This window comes from Lissotriton helveticus, chromosome 3_2, assembly GCF_964261635.1.
Source record: "Lissotriton helveticus chromosome 3_2, aLisHel1.1, whole genome shotgun sequence".
In the NCBI taxonomy this organism is placed as follows: Eukaryota; Metazoa; Chordata; class Amphibia; order Caudata; family Salamandridae; genus Lissotriton; species Lissotriton helveticus.
Window position 1 is genome coordinate 239968532 of NC_136062.1, and position 16383 is coordinate 239984914.

Here is a 16383-nt window from a genome sequence, read left to right on the forward strand (position 1 = left end):
GCTGAATGGATTTACACCAAATCACAAAAAAGTATGCATTCTGAGTAAAGTTTTAACTTTCTGTCAAATGTGTTTTAATTCCATTGAGCCATTTGTTCTGTATTAGAGAACACATTTTAATATATAGGAATTAACATGAAAATTCAACATCTTGGGCCCTCCATTTTCCTCAGTCCCTCATTGATTAATCACCCCGAAAGGTTTCGCTCAGAAGCCCACTTATGGCACTTTTGAAGGTCAGTGTGTGCCAAATACTAAGGCTGAGTAATCTTTATTCCATCTCTTGTCTCTCTCATCCACCACCAGCAACTCTGCCTCTGTATCTCAGCCTTGTAGAAAATGTATATATCAATAAAATGTAAAAGATTTTCAATGTACAAAGCAAAAAATGCAAACAAATGCCAAAAGTTTAGGGATAACACATATGCTATTCCCTTTCCAACCCTAACCACATTGGAGAAAGTGTCATATTTATTATTAACCTAACTACATTGGGAATTTCATATTTGATATTCCCACTCCAAACTTAACTACATTGAGGAACTGTTGGACGTTTGGTGGGTCTGGGAGTTAAAACTTACTATTTCTACTCCAGAGTTAACCACATTGGCAAAAGTGTTGGACTTTGAGTGGTTCACATTTTATATTCCCACTGTACACTTTACCACATTGGGGAAATTGTTGGACTTTTGGAATTACATATTTGCTAGTCCCATGCCAAACATGACCACATTCAGGAAAGTGTTGAACTTTTCGTTGGGTTCAGATTTACTATTCCCGCTCCATACGTAACCACATTGGTGAAAATGTTGGACGATGGAGGGGCAGATTTACTACTCCACATTTACCCATGTTGGGGAAAGTGCTGGACTTTTTTAATTATAGTAGACATTACAGTAAAATTAGTCTATTACAGAAAGCCATTTTATTTATACAAATAAGATAAATTGGGAGTACTACTTAAAAAAATAACAAACATTGACTATAGCATTGTAAACTTAAAGGTACATGTCCTACTTTTTAAATACACTGTGTCCTGCCCTCTGGGGCATACCTGTGTAATATAATTCATTAAAAATATTTAAAAAAATAGTTAAATATCAACAATATTATACATTTAAAAATTACATTACATATGTTTTGACCTCCCAGTGAGTAAAAACACAAATAACAAAAATGCCTTTAATTAAACCATAGCATATATTAAAATTAATTAAATAAATGTATTTACATTAAAATAAATAATCAACAAAAATAATTGTAAATAACAACGAACATTATATGTAGAATAATATTTATTTACAGAAAAACATACTTAATACAATTAAAAAAAATATTAAAATACAGAAAATACACTTAAAAATAATATAAATTACTACGATATAACAAATATAATATTTTTAACAATTTTAAAAACTATTCTTAGCTGCAATATTCTGACCCTATATATTTTTGGCATCATGATATTTATGAAAAAATATTTGTGTCTCCTCTTAGATTTGTTCTTTTTAGGTATTTCAAAAAATTGGTGGTAGAGTAGTGTGGCTTCTTCCAAGCCTTCCTGGGAATGAATTAAGCCACCTTTCCATTGAGGTATTTGTCTTAGTATTTTTGGGATTTGCGACATTAGGCTATTATAGACCATGGATTGTGATACTTGGGTTGGCAACTCTAGCCAGATCAGTGCTGGCTACCAACCCAAGTTTTCTCAAAATATCCATTAGCGGCGCTATTTTTGTTTAATGTTGTTAGTAATGAGGGTTTCAATTACCATATCATAATTTTGAATGGCTACTCTCACAGGGATGTATGCTGAAGTTATTAGCTATTTATTGTGTGCAAATTCAGGTTAGTTGTATATTCTACTCTCAAGGTGAATTTGTGTAGGTGCCTCCATATGCTCTGGTTAAAGTGATAGTAGCTCCTCTGCACTGCAGTGTGCGTATACATTTTAAGTGTGGTCGAAATCATTGCCAGTTCACAATCCATGTTTGTATTTTTGTAGGTTAGAGTTGTTAGTTTGTTGCTTTACATGTGTTAACATTTTATTGTAAGCTAAACTTTGTTTATTAGGAAAAGGTGCATACGCTAATGGGATGTTTGTATTTTGATATTGACCATGTATTGTGTACATTTGACTTTATGGTGGAGGATAAAACTTAAAAGTGCTATCCATCGTGGGAGACAATGTGGCGTAGCATCCATAGCTGCCTACTCGGTTGGGGATCCAGGTTTGAGTCTCAGCGTTGGCACAATATCCTATGATTCTGAGCAAATCACTTAATCTCCCCATGGACAGCGCCTGGATACCCTCATGGGTGATAAAACGTGCTATATAAATCTACAAACAAACATCAGCCATGTGTGATAATTCTTTATCGCTATTGAGGTTGTCGTATAGTAAGAAGATGTCTTTTTATGTGTGATTAGTGAGCAATGTATATACCTACTTAATGTTAGGTGCTATCAGTGTTTCCCTGACTGTTCTACTTGTACTAATAATTCATGTTTTTAGGCTCAGTATTAGGGGTGGGTGGTAAACTCCACCCCTCTTTTGGAATTCGAGGTCATTTGGCAAAAACTCTTCTATCATCCACATTACAGAGTTTATCGCCCATCCCTAGTGAGGTGGATTGTTACCGGTTCAATTCTGCCAAAGAATAAGATCAGTCTTGTGGCCAATTGATGTTTTGCACCTTCTGCAATCTTTTAACTGGTCTAGTCTTCTTGAGTGAGGCATGAAGCGTGAGCCAGGCGTGCAACAGCTGCTGCAGGCAAGAAGCAGGCTCAGAGCAAGCATTGAGCAGTCTCTGCTTCGAACTCCCAATCAGGGTCCCCAAATCCCATAATCACCAAGCTGACATCGGGTACAGCAAGCATGAGAAAACCAGAGGATCGGAGGATCACCGGGCCTGGCTCAGACTGTGTGGTGGTAGGCGCAATAGGCTGCAGACGAGGCCCCCTCACATGTGTGGTTGCGGCCGGCATTAGGGGCAGATTACGATGGCGGTTTTCCCGCATCCTCCGGGCCGGCGGAAGCCACCGCCGGCCCGGAGGATGCGGGAAAACCGCTGCGGACAGAAAAAGACCCCCCGCCAGATTAGGATGGCTGGGGGATCGTTTTTCAGTCCGCAGCTTTTCCGCCGCGGTCGCCTTCCGACCGCGGCGGAAAAGCTTTAACATGGCTGGCGGTGTCTATCAGACACCGCCAGCCATATTAGGATGTCTGACTTTCAATGCCTTTACACGGCAGCATGTCCGCCGTGCAAAGGCATACGGATTCTTGTTTGGGGGCCCGTTGCGGGCCCCCAGGGGTGAAGGGGTGGTGGGGGGTGCACAGGTGGGGTACCTATGGTACCCCCCTGCATTTGTGTGCACAGAGCGGCAGGCACCGCGAGGTGCCTGCCGTTTTGGCATGCAAATGCAGAACTTTCATTTTTAACATTGCGGCGGGTGCCGCAATGTTAAAAATAGAGGATGTGACCGCCAGGGTGGCGGTCACATCCTAATTACACAGGAGGGAACTCCGCATGCCATGCGGAGGTTCCCTCCTACTCTATGGTGGCGGACGGACTCAGGTCCGTCCGCCATCATAATCGGCCCCTTAGTTCGGTAAGGCTTGATTGAGCCCGCTGGTGGAGCCTGCGATCCCACTGCCGTTGGTCACTAGACTCTCGCTTTTCCTGTACCAGATTGCGGTTCAGCGTGTTCACAGACAAAATTTGTGCTGTTCAGAACTTCTAATGAAGTGTTGTTTTGGAATGCTCTGACAATAATGAATCTCAAAGTGAGGTGGCATACAATTAAGACTAACCCACCAATTTATTATGGCATAGAAACGTTAAACATTAAAAAATAAAAATAAAACATGGCTTTTTAAAGCCATTGTAGAATTAAGAGTCTAACTACAGTCCAAAGTAGACCCAAGACTAAAAGGGGCTGGGTCAATCTATATTTTCTTCATAATAACCACCATGTAAATGATTTCTATTTCGATTTACTGTATCCAGTTTATTTGCTTATACAGATATCACGAAATCTAGATATGACACTTTTACACGTGTGGTTGACACCCTGAAAGCAGCTATATCCCCTGCATCTATGTACACCCAAATAACATGATAATGGGAATGTGAAAAACGCTTTCATAGCTTCCTTCGCTTATTTGATGCAGAGCTGAACGGTGCACATGTAGTAAACACCCACGTTTTGCATAAGCACTAATGTTCTACTAAAACATTCTCAGGCTAAGTTTTGTATGTCTCATCTCTTCTCACTTTCAGTGAGAAAACAAACTTACATTCTCTTCAAAGCTGACAATGCGAAGACGTTTGAAATACAATAGGGCGGTCATGAATAATAGTGAATAATAGCGGTTGTTTGCTTACAACAAAAAGATGCTAATTAATATGTAAAAATAGGCCAATCTTTTTTTGTTTTTTTTTGCAAATATATGGTTGCCATTTTAGGGTATTTTGTTTTACTTTCTATTATTTTTACCTATATGCCTGTTGCATATGCTTTCAAAAATACATTTAAAAAATATGTGGCTTGTCAAGGCTAGACCTTCTGGTTTTGCCAATGTTTGTCATTGGAGCAGGAACACTGACTATTAGGTGTTGTTAACTGGAGTGCACGTGGATGGCCGATAAGGTATTACAGACAGAGGAACATGTCACTGGCACTAGAATAGGCTGCATGTGGTCACTTTATGTTCTTATAACCTGTAAATATGAATAACATGATGCACATTTATAGATTTGCTTAAGGCACAAGAAAAGAAAAAGTTGTTTACCAGGACCTGGGGGACTAGAGCAAGGAAGTCTCACTACAGGCAGTGAAAGCAGACCTCTTACCCAGCTCATCCTCAACTCAAAGCAAAGACACAGCTATCATTCCAAATCCAAAAACAAGCCTTCGAGCTCGGGAGGTTAATAAACCTTGAGTGGAAAGTGAAATAAAAAACATCTGAGGAAGACACTTCCATACTTACAGGCACATCCATGTTGTGGACTAACTAAAATGCAGGATCTGCAGGCCAGTCTCTCAGTCAGCTAACACACCCCCAAAGTATTAACTACACCAACACGGACCATTTATGTAGCATCCAACACGAACTCTCAAATAATCTAACCATTGTAGCTAACCAGGTAAAATGAAAGGTTGCTGGGCTCTTTCGGGCACCAATATTTGCGGCGAGCATTAACCCAACGAGTGATTTGAGTAACTTACAGTGGATCGCACCGCAGAACCGAAGTCAAGCCTATTCATAACCAGGTACATTACACAAGAGAAGCCATGCCGCCCTGCCATCGGGACACAAAGAGCCCCAATGAATGGAGACTAGAGTGAGTAACACACCCAGGAAGCGCTGGCAGCACAAGCGAGTGCATTGGCATCAGTGGTGGGGGCAGGAAATGCTCTTTGTGTCAACCCAGAGTATTCAGCAGGATGCGGGAGCACCTGGGCATCACCATAGGAGCGCCAGCGGGGCATGACGGTCTGGCTGGCTGGACATGGTAGGCTCCAGTGAGTTTCAGCACTTTTCGGGTCATGCAATACTGTACAATGTTCCACAAGGATTTCAAGGATGGGGCCAAGGGGGCGCCAGGTCAGTCCTTGGTGGGGTGAGGGTGTGCACCCTGGGGGCATGTTCCTGGACAGGTGGTCCCGCGGCTCCCTGCCCGGAGAGCAGCGCTCGGCCCAGCAGCTTGACTCTCCTTTCACAGCTCAAGAACTCTCCACCCATGCCGAAGAAAGCTGTAAATGAAAGGCTTCCCTTTAGTGGGCCTCGCTTGAGAGGCCGCTCGGAAAGGGCACTCTGGCACGGTGACAAGTGCAGCACGGCGCAGCAGCGCCTCAGGGTTCACCCCACAACTGGTGGTGACACCGCCACCTCGAGAATCGATGGAGAGCGTCCAGGGGGCGGATCAGGTTGTGCTGGACACCAAACTCCCCAGGATCGACGACGAGGCCCAAAGGCGGGCTCTGGTGGACACCGGACTCCTCGGGGGTCGATGAGTGTCCGGGGGCCGGTTGTGGTGGACACCGCCGCCCCGAGTAAATGGTAAGGGCACGGGGGCCGGTTGTGGTTTTTACCAGACTTCCTAAGAAACACCGCCAAAGCAATCCCAACAAGTTCTCTGCGCAAAGGCAGAAGCTTGTTTATCTAAAAGTGCAGTTGTAGCACACCCTTAACCGCATGCGCGCTAGCGGTTTTCCCGCTGCGCGCTGCGATTCGCAAAAACCCTCGTTACGTGACAAGGTCAGCTCGTCACACGCGCAGCGCAGGTAACGCCCATGACGAGCTGACCTTGTCACGCACGTCGAAGGGGTTAATAGACACAATAAATTCAATCAGATCATATATCCCATATAGGAATATATCAGAACAATATGTATCAAAATCTCAGAGTCCAAAGGCGAATATACCCAATCAAATCCAACGTCGGTTTCAAAGGACCATCAACCAATCAAATGAGAAAAAGACCTTCTTTATTTATGTACGACAAATTCCCAGCACTTCTTGATGCCAACACGTGTTTCGTCTATACATATTAGTATTCAGACTTTTTCAAGGCTGGAATATAAACATCATATATACTCAGTGAGCTCTTATATCTAACTGATACAAACACAGGTAATAACTATTTCTTTTATAGGATGTCATATAAGTAGACACCCTAAATAATGATAGATGTCAACCATTATAGATTATAATCAATTATATAAGAAAAGCAATAAAAGTGAATTATCAATAGAGGAGAGATAGAAAACAAAGCTGGTAAACCTACACCAAAGGTGTTTCACACACTGATGGCAAGATAGATCTATGAGGCCCCATGCATCACGATTAGTGTGCTGCAAAAAACACCACATGATTCAAAGTGATTAGATAATATTATTAAAACAGAGGCTAATTCAACACCCACCAGACAAGACAACTGAATTAGTGTTCCACAACGCAACGGGTACTTCTTGTTGTCGATGTCCACATATACACTGCCAATAACATGAAACAAATATATGTTTCTGATGCATCAAGATAAATAGAACCATACAAAATACGTAATGTATTACAAACCACGTATATTTCATGCGGTATGAAACTGAACTAATGTCCTGATAAAATATGCAATGTCACCAAGCGAGGTGATATCCGAAAAACCATATCAACCATGTGAGCCATTGCAAGGAGTATAATCACATTCTAAAATACACATGTTCTTAACGGATTTGATGTAGTACAAATATGGTATAAGGCACACCAATATGGTGGCGCTAACCAATAATAGGTTCATAGCACAACTAGTCCCACAAAATAATTTGGGAACACCATCACTTAGGCAATGGCCCAGAAGTAATCACTATTTGTCGGCGGGAGCCAGACCATGATACGTTGGTTACCTTTAAATATAAATAATATAGTCGCTAGAGGTAAAACCCATTACTCTAAACTTGACACTCACTAGTCAAGCCAAAGCCCGCAAAGCTCACACTGTCCGTGCGTACACTTCGTATAATTCAGAAGACGCTGGCAGAGTCCTTTCCAAATTATAAAACATCATCAGGTGGTCACATGAGTTGGGGCACCGCGTACCGTACATGAAACTAAAGATGACGCGTCCCGCTTGGAAATGAACCGCCATCTTGAAGTGTACCAGAACCAATATTATTCCTTGGCTGGCCATAGAAATATGTGAGAGATAGTGTAATGCCTCGCTCAATGTTAAAATTTTGGCATAGGAGGGTGTGTGTAGTCAACTAAGTGGAATAATGAAAAGATATATTAGTACATTTCTATGCATAGATGTATTAGTTGAATGGCCTCTAATATAGTAATAAACAATATACCAAAAATTAATAAAAAGAAAGTACGAAGCATGTATTTTCACATTATACAAATTTAGTGAAAAACACATCCAGTGGTATGAAAAATTTTCACATGATAAAAACCAGTACGCTTCCAAAGCCGACCCGCCATCTTAAACAAGAAAAGATAAAGTGTATTCTACTAATGCATGTCACTGCACACTGGTCGAGAGTCTAATGAACGTATTGCATAACAAAACAAAAAAGCCCAATATCTTTGACCCGCAAATAATCCACAAATGAGTCACATGTCCAATAAAAACAATTCTTTGAAAAGACACCATCACAGTCAGCCATCATTGTACATGATAATAAACCACATCATTTATTTATTTATGAAGTTTTATATAGTTAAATAATGACTGAATGGGTGACGAGATCAAACAAATGATCGCGTTGTAATTAGTAAGTATTCGAGTCTATTTACATAACCATTGTACAGCATGTTAACATATGTCTATTCTCATCTCGGTTGATATTGGTTTTTCCATTCAGAGGATAAGACATTGAAATAAATCACATGACATATCAATAGATTGATACTTCTAGGCAAGACCCATACGCCAAAAACCTGTTTAATATCCCCAATGGGTATATATTGAAAGACGCTGTATTTCAGGAACAAAGGAGGCTACTCTTCCGCATACACAACTGTATTGAAAATTATGAGCAGATGCACATAGTCTGAGGGATGCTTCATTCTCTTAAAAAACATGCATCTCCCTATCAACATTTAATCCCAGATCAACCGATCTCAATTTGATCATCCATTTAGCCTCTAGTTTCTAGAAACCTTACCTGCTCCACGGGGGTCATCTTCCACTATTTCAATACCATGAAATTTCAGCCTTATGACTTCGGCTGATTGATGTATTGTGTTGTAGTGTACTGCCAATGGATAATTCAAGTTGTTATTTTCAATCGTTCTGATGTGTTCCTGGATTCGTTCCTTTAGTGGCCTGATGGTACTTCCCACATATATCAAATTGCATTGGCAAATTATGAAGTACACTTCATACTTGGTGTTGCAGTTGATAAAGTGCATGATTTTGTGTGTCTGTCCTGTATTATAACCGAAGTTCGTATTGTTGTTGTTTGCAAATTGACACACATTGCACATTGTGCATTTGTAAAAACCTTTAGGTTTATTAGGTAACCATGTCGGTCCCTGCCCTTGCTTGGTGACGTCAGTGTTGGCGGAACTTAAAATGTTTCTCAATGTCCTGCCTCTTACATATGTGACTTGCTGTTTCTGTCTCACATATGGGTCTACATCATGATCCAATTTAAGTAGATGTCAATGCTTACGAAGTGTGTTGTAAATGTCATTACTCTTAGAGTGGAATTGAGTTATGAATGCAATGTGTTTCCTATCTGCTGTCTTCTTTTTGTTGTGTCTGAATATCAGAAGCTCTGTTCGTTTAATTCTATTTATTCTTGTATGTGCTAGATCTAGAGTTTTCTTATCATAACCTCTAGTTACAAACCGTTTCTAAAGCCTAATAATCTCTTGTTGAAAAGTCAATTCCTTACTACAATTTCTGCGAAGGCGGGTCATTTCCCCAAACGGTATTGCTCTAATTTGTGATATCGCGTGGGGACTAATCGCATGTAATAAGCTGCTTGTTTATAATTGGATTGAGTTTTCACATTAAGTGAAAGCGCGATGTAAAAATAAACACGCGGCTGCCTTTGTCAAAGCCGAATGAGAACAAAATAGTGTGTAGCAGCTAATTAGGAGACACTGTCTCCCACCGCCAGTAAAAGATGCAGTCCTGGTGGGCGAGGCCAAAAGCGGACAGGGTGGACAATCATAACACTTGGTTTTGCATAATTGGTGAAACAAAATGACGCGCATCAATGCAAAACACGAGCGGAGCAGAAAGCGAGCTTCTGGAATCGTATCGATCCCAAGACGCCCTCACAAGGTGAGAGCAGTGCACGCGCACAGCAAACTCCAGTCAATACCTAAAAATGGATGCTAGACGCCCAAGGGTAACAGGTACAACAGGTGGTAATGATCTAATGCCAAACCGCTTTGCAGTGCCTTGTTTCATAGAGCATTTTGAATAAAACACCAGGGCGGTGTGTCTAAAAATGCTAGGGAATTTCACCTGCTGCAGTTTTATTGCCCACAAAATGGTGCCCTGAAGATATAGAGAAGCAGGATTCTATACAATAGACAGGAAAATGCCTATTGCGCAGCTTGATTGCCTCTTTTATGTACCAAAACGTAATGTATTCCTGCGCGGGCTGCAGCTCATACGTGGCTGTGAACTGCAATCCACCGTTTTATGTTGTCTTCCATGACTGCAGCAAAACATTTATTGGACTAGGGGGGTGTGGAACTAAGTGAAATCTAGTTTTTATGTAACTCCGAGTAACTCCGAGGAATTCAACGGAGTAAAACTCTGCCAGTTCCGTCCACCCTTAGTATGCCACTGAGTTGGTCAGTTCCTTGTAGGGAAAATTTTGTGTAATATTTCAAAGTATCATTCCTGTCGGCTTTTGGGAGCTCGCACTAGCCTCTCAATGCCTCCGTAAAATATTTCAGACTTATATTACATTACTGTAAGGGGGATGGTTATGTTACCTAAAGAATTCAACTATTTCAATTTTAGTGGTAGCCTGGCAGGAGCATGAAGCTGAATGATATTTGGTGCATTTTTAATGTGTTATCTCACAGGTGGTACTCTTCCTACTATCAGTAAATCCTCTGTAATTTCATAACAGCTTCCTTTTTTGGGATTTTATGTATTATGTTTATTGAGCAGCTTGCTAGCATTGCTACCTCTTCTCCTCGCATAGTTATTGCTGGGGACTTTAATTATTGGTTTCAGCACAGGGACGCTGGCCCCCACGCCCTCGAATTGTTTGAAGGTCTCTCGAGCCTGAACTTCAGCCAGCTAGTCACCTCCCCCACCCATAGTGGTGGCCATATACTTGATCATATCTGGGTCTATGGGGTGAAGCCCTCCCACCCGCTTATTACACCTTGCGTGTGGTCGGACCACCGCCTTATCGATACCACCATCTCGATGGCTGGTCAGGTCAGGATCCCTTCGCGGGAGGGTGGCATGGCTCGTAAGTGGAAGGCCGTCGACTCTTCCAAACTGTTAACTCATCTGTACACACTCGTCCGCCTCCCCCCAATAACCCTGACATTAATGAGCTAGATGGGCAAGTCTCTAACTGGCTCATATCAGCCAGCGATATCTTTGCCCCACTAATCAAGTTCCCTCGCTCTCGTCATAACCATTCTCATAAATGGTTTACTCCACTCCTCAAAACTTTACAGTTAGAACTTCGTCAATTTGAACGCAGATGGAGAAGAGACTACTGCCCGTCAAGTAGAGATATCTATGTGGCAGCTCGTAATAGGTACAAATCTGCTATCTCTGCAGCCAAGAAAGCCTATGTCTCCGAGCGTATCCTGTCAGCTCCCTGTAAGTCGAAGGAGATCTTTAGAGTTCTGGACGAGTTCACGTCTGACGCCAGAACGCTTTTGTCCCAGGCCCCTACCCAGGAATCTTGCAATGCACTTAGCACCTTTTTTTTTACAGAAGATTGTTTTGATTAAGGGCACTATCCCGGTCACTTCATTGGATGCTGTTCCCATCACACCCCCTCATAATGCTTTCTCTATCACCCAGCTTCCCCCACTAGACGCTAGATCTCTAGCCAACCTGGCTGCCCGGATCAAGTCTGGCTCCCCTGACCACCACTGTCCACCTTCCATACTTCGCGACATCTGCCATTCTCTACCCGACTGTATCCTTCCTCTGCTCAATTCTTCTCTTCTTTCCGGGACGGTACCCAGCTCCTTCAAGGAGGCCGTTCTAGTGCCTCTGTTGAAGAAGCCTGGAGCCGACCCTGCCGTCCCGGCAAACTATCGTCCTATCTCTCTCTTACCTTTTTTCTCAAAAATCTTGGAAGCCCATGTCACTGCCTGTCTCTCGGGGTTCATCGAGAGTTCCATCTTTCTCGAGGCCAACCAGGCCGGCTTCCGCCCTGGTCATTCTACGGAGGCTGTGATCCTGGCTGTCCTAGACACCTTGAGAGACGGAGCTGACAAGGGTACCTCCCAGGCCCTGGTTTTACTAGATCTGTCGGCCGCTTTCGACACGGTGGACCATAACATCCTTCTCCACCGTGTCGAACAGGCCAGCATCCAGGGCCTGGCGCTGGCCTGGGTGAAATCTTTCCTTATGGGGAGATCCCAGTCCCTCAGCCTAGGTACATTTAGGGCCCCTAGGGAACATCTGCCTTGTGGGGTCCCTCAGGGCTCCTCTCTATCCCCTCTTCTTTTCAATCTCTATCTTCGCCCTCTTCTCTCTTCTCTGAGGCAGTGGGACGTCCGCGTCTTCAATTACGCGGACGACCTACAACTCATTTTCTCTCTTAACTCTCCCTCTTCTATTCCTACTTTTCAGGCAGTCATGTCCCATATCTTTCAGTGGATGTGTCAGAACCAGCTGAAATTGAACCCCGGTAAGACGGAGCTCCTCCTGCCGGGTAGGAGCGCCGTCCACTGGGGTCCACATTTCTGGCCGACAGAGCTTGGCTCTCCTCCCTCCCCGGTAACCTCGGTGAAAAGCCTCGGGGTCACTATTGACGCTGGGCTCTCTCTGGGGCCGCAGGTGGGGACAGTGGTTTCCTCCTGCATGTTCCAACTGCGCAGGATCAGGAAGGTGGCCTACCTTCTTACTCCCGATGCCTTGCTTCAAGTCATCATGGCCCTTGTTCTCTCCCGCCTGGATTTTTCAAATTCCATCTATCACGGCTTGCCCAAATGCTCCATCAATAGGTTGCAAGTCATTCAAAACCAGGCGGCGAGACTGGCCCTCGGGATTCCGAAGTGGCAGTCCGCCAAACCCCTCCTTATCAAGCTACATTGGCTCCCGGTTAGCCTAAGGGCTGCCTTCAAGGTTGGCTGTCTTATTTTCAAATCTCTCTCTGGTTCCTGTCCCGCCTTTCTGAAATCCCTTATCTGCCCCTACTGTCCCTCACGTAACCTTAGATCACTTCACTTACATCTTCTGGTGGTCCCTCCTTTCAAACTCTGTAGATCTGGGGGTCGAAGATTTGCCTTTCTCGGCCCCAAACTTTGGAACTCTCTTCCCCTCTCAGTTAGGACTTCCGGTACTCTCATTCAATTTTGCAAATCACTAAAAATCTGGCTTTTCCCACAATCCCGCTAAATTCCCTCTGTTTCCTCAGCACCCTTTCAGCGCCATGATACTTCCGGTGACAGTGCGCTATACAAAATCCCCTCAACATAACATAACATAACATTTTGTTGTTTCCAACATTTTATCTGTGGTTTTTAGAGTACATAAAAAAAATATATATATATATATATATATATATATATATATATATATATATATATATATATATATATATATATATGTATATATATTACCTACTGGCGGTCGCCAGTAGGTATATATAGTTAGGATTTTTTCTCTATGGGTTTTTTGAAAATTCTATGTCTAATAACTTTGGCGTTTGTGGACGGAATTGGCTGAAATTTTCAGGAAAATGGCACATTTTGTTTCTGAGCAGCCCTTGAAAATTTGGGGGGGTTCGTCAAGGGGGGGGCTGAGAAAAAAGGGGGGTCCCAAAACGTGTTTTTAACATTGAGTTTTCCATAGGGCGGTTGGCCTCACTTTTAGCCCGTACGGCTGAATGGATTTGCACGAAACTTGGCAAAATTGTAGGGACTGGTAGCCCGATGTGCCTTTTGTAGGTCTCAATATATGTGCTACAGTGGATTTTGAGAAATTAACGTTTAAAAAAAGATATATATCTGTAACAGCGGACCGGGCAGCGCTCCAGGACGCGTACTTTTCGCGCAACGGAGCTTTGTGAAGCGAAGCTGATTGGTTCTCCGGCGTCTGTCAACATTCCAAACAGTCCGTAGCGGCCGCCATCTTGTCTCTCGGTAGGATCGAGAGACAAGAGGAGGCCAAAGCGAAGGGGCAAATGACCATAAGGGGGAATAGTAGATCCTCGCGGACCCCCTACGTTTGATGTGGAGGTTTTAAAAGGGCCCCGCGGGGCAAAAAAAAAAATAATAATAATAATCGAACGGCTGAATGGATTTGCACGAAACTTGGCAAAATATTAGGGACTGGTAGCCCGATGTGCCTTTGCTAGGTCTCAATATATGTGCTCCAGTGGATTTTGAGAAATTAACGTTCAAAAAAAGATATATATCTGTAACAGCGCTCCGCTTCGCGTACTTTTCGCGTTACGGAGCTTTGCGAAGCTGATTGGTTCTCCGGCGTCTGTCAACATTCCAAACAGTCCGTAGCGGCCGCCATCTTGTCTCTCGGTAGGATTGAGAGACAAGAGGAGGCCAAAGCGAAGGGGGAAATGACCATAAGGGGGCATAGTAGATCCTTCCTGACCTCTTAGGTTTGATGTACCATTTTGCCAAGTTTGGTGTAATTCCGTTCAGCCATTCAGGCTGTAGACGTATGTAAATGTCCTATGGAAAATTGCATGGGGAAAACACATTTGAAAGTGTTGAAATTTAGAACCAATTAAAATGTTAGTTTGGTTTTGTATTTGTGTGTGATGAAAGTTAATTGGTTATGTATATATTTCAAATGAGAGGAAACCACAGCCATTTTGTGATACTACTGTCTGAGGTACATTTGTGAGGAATTTTTGGTGGTGAATTTCTGGTGTTTGATTTACACAGTACTAACACTTCTCCTACTTTTAAAAAGGTGAGTTGTTAATTTGTAAGGGGAACTATGTTGTACACTTGAAGATAATTTGAAAAATGTTTTCTGTTATTTATTTGCAGTCCTTCTGTTATACTAAATACTTGATAAAGTTAGTTTTATATTATGTATTACTAAAAACGATAAATGAAAGTGATTATTTTTTTCTGCAATTTACAGCAAGCAATTTCAAAATAAAATGGCTCACAATGAAGAGACCGTGGCAATTTCTTTTGAATTGTCCACTACATTGATTGAAATTGAGAGCACCAATAATGAAATATTGTCACAAGGAGGAGATGACTTGTATGATTCCATTAGATTGATTGAAATGGACAGCACCAATAATGAAATATTGGCACAAGGAGATGACTTGAATGATTCCACTACATTGATTGAAATTGAGAGCACCAATAATGAAATATTGTCACAAGGAGGAGATGACTTGTATGATTCCATTAGATTGATTGAAATGGACAGCACCAATAATGAAATATTGTCACAAGGAGGAGATGACTTGAATGATTCCACTACATTGATTGAAATTGAGAGCACCAATAATGAAATATTGTCACGAGGAGATGACTTGAATGATTCCACTACATTGATTGAAATTGACAGCACCAATAATGAAATATTGTCACAAGGAGGAGATGACTTGAATGATTTTTTTGATCAATCTCTTGATGGCGAATTTATCGAATGTTTGGAGACCATAGAGTTACAAGAATCATCATTGCAGACTTTTCATGAGGACATTGCTGATGAGGACATGTTACTAGTTCTTTCAAATTTAGAAAATTCTGAAGAATAAATTTATATTTAGAAATCAAAAATTGTTTGAGACATTATTAATTTTTATTTTTAATTTATGAGGTTGTAGCGAAGTGATTGTAGTATAAAATGAGACTTATAGTATAGAGTGCAACATTTTTATGTTACATGGTAAGTTTACTCATATTTACTTCCCTTCTGCCACTATATTATCTCCAATGTGTATTTGACATCTCTTCTTCATCTCCGGCCTCCTTTCTCTCACTGTGTCTCCGATGCATCTTATCGCTGCTATTTTGTGTAATTACAGAAGAGAGTAAAATAAAATAGTTCGGAACGTGAAAAGGGGGCAAAGTAGAGTACTCCTCACCCCCTAGGCCTTTTTAGGCGGTCCCAAAAGGATCAGTTTCTGCTTTCCTGAGAGATTATGGTATGAGTTCCATATACCACAATAACTTGCATTACAACATGCAAGATATCTATCTCCTTTTGGAGATATTCGCGCTAAGCGCGAATATCTCCAAAAAGTAACACCTGCCCTGAGCAGTTCTTAGCCATGTTATCCAATGGGAGGTGGATAACATGGCTAAGAGCATTAGCTCGGTAATGCATGAATATCGCTGAGTTTTTAGCGATATTGATGCATTGCGGCCGTTTATTATCGCATTTGCGATAAACCTTGATAATAGCAAGGTTTATCTTCGATAATTTCTGACGATGCTTAGCGGTAAAAAATTCGTTGGTAAGCACCGTTAGCGATAAATATCGCTTAACTTTGGTAATATGCCCCAACGTCTGTTAACGTTCGATTCGAAGGAAATGAGGAAGTGTTGAAAAACATTGTTTGCGCCATCTTGCCTTTTTTGAAATGCCACACTTTTGTGGTGCACGGCAGCCATTTTAGATGTCTTGACCAGACCCACTCTCTGCACGCTGTCGATTCGTAGCATGGCTCCTCACCCTCGCAAGCATCTTCCCCAGGCACTGGTCACCCCCGCTC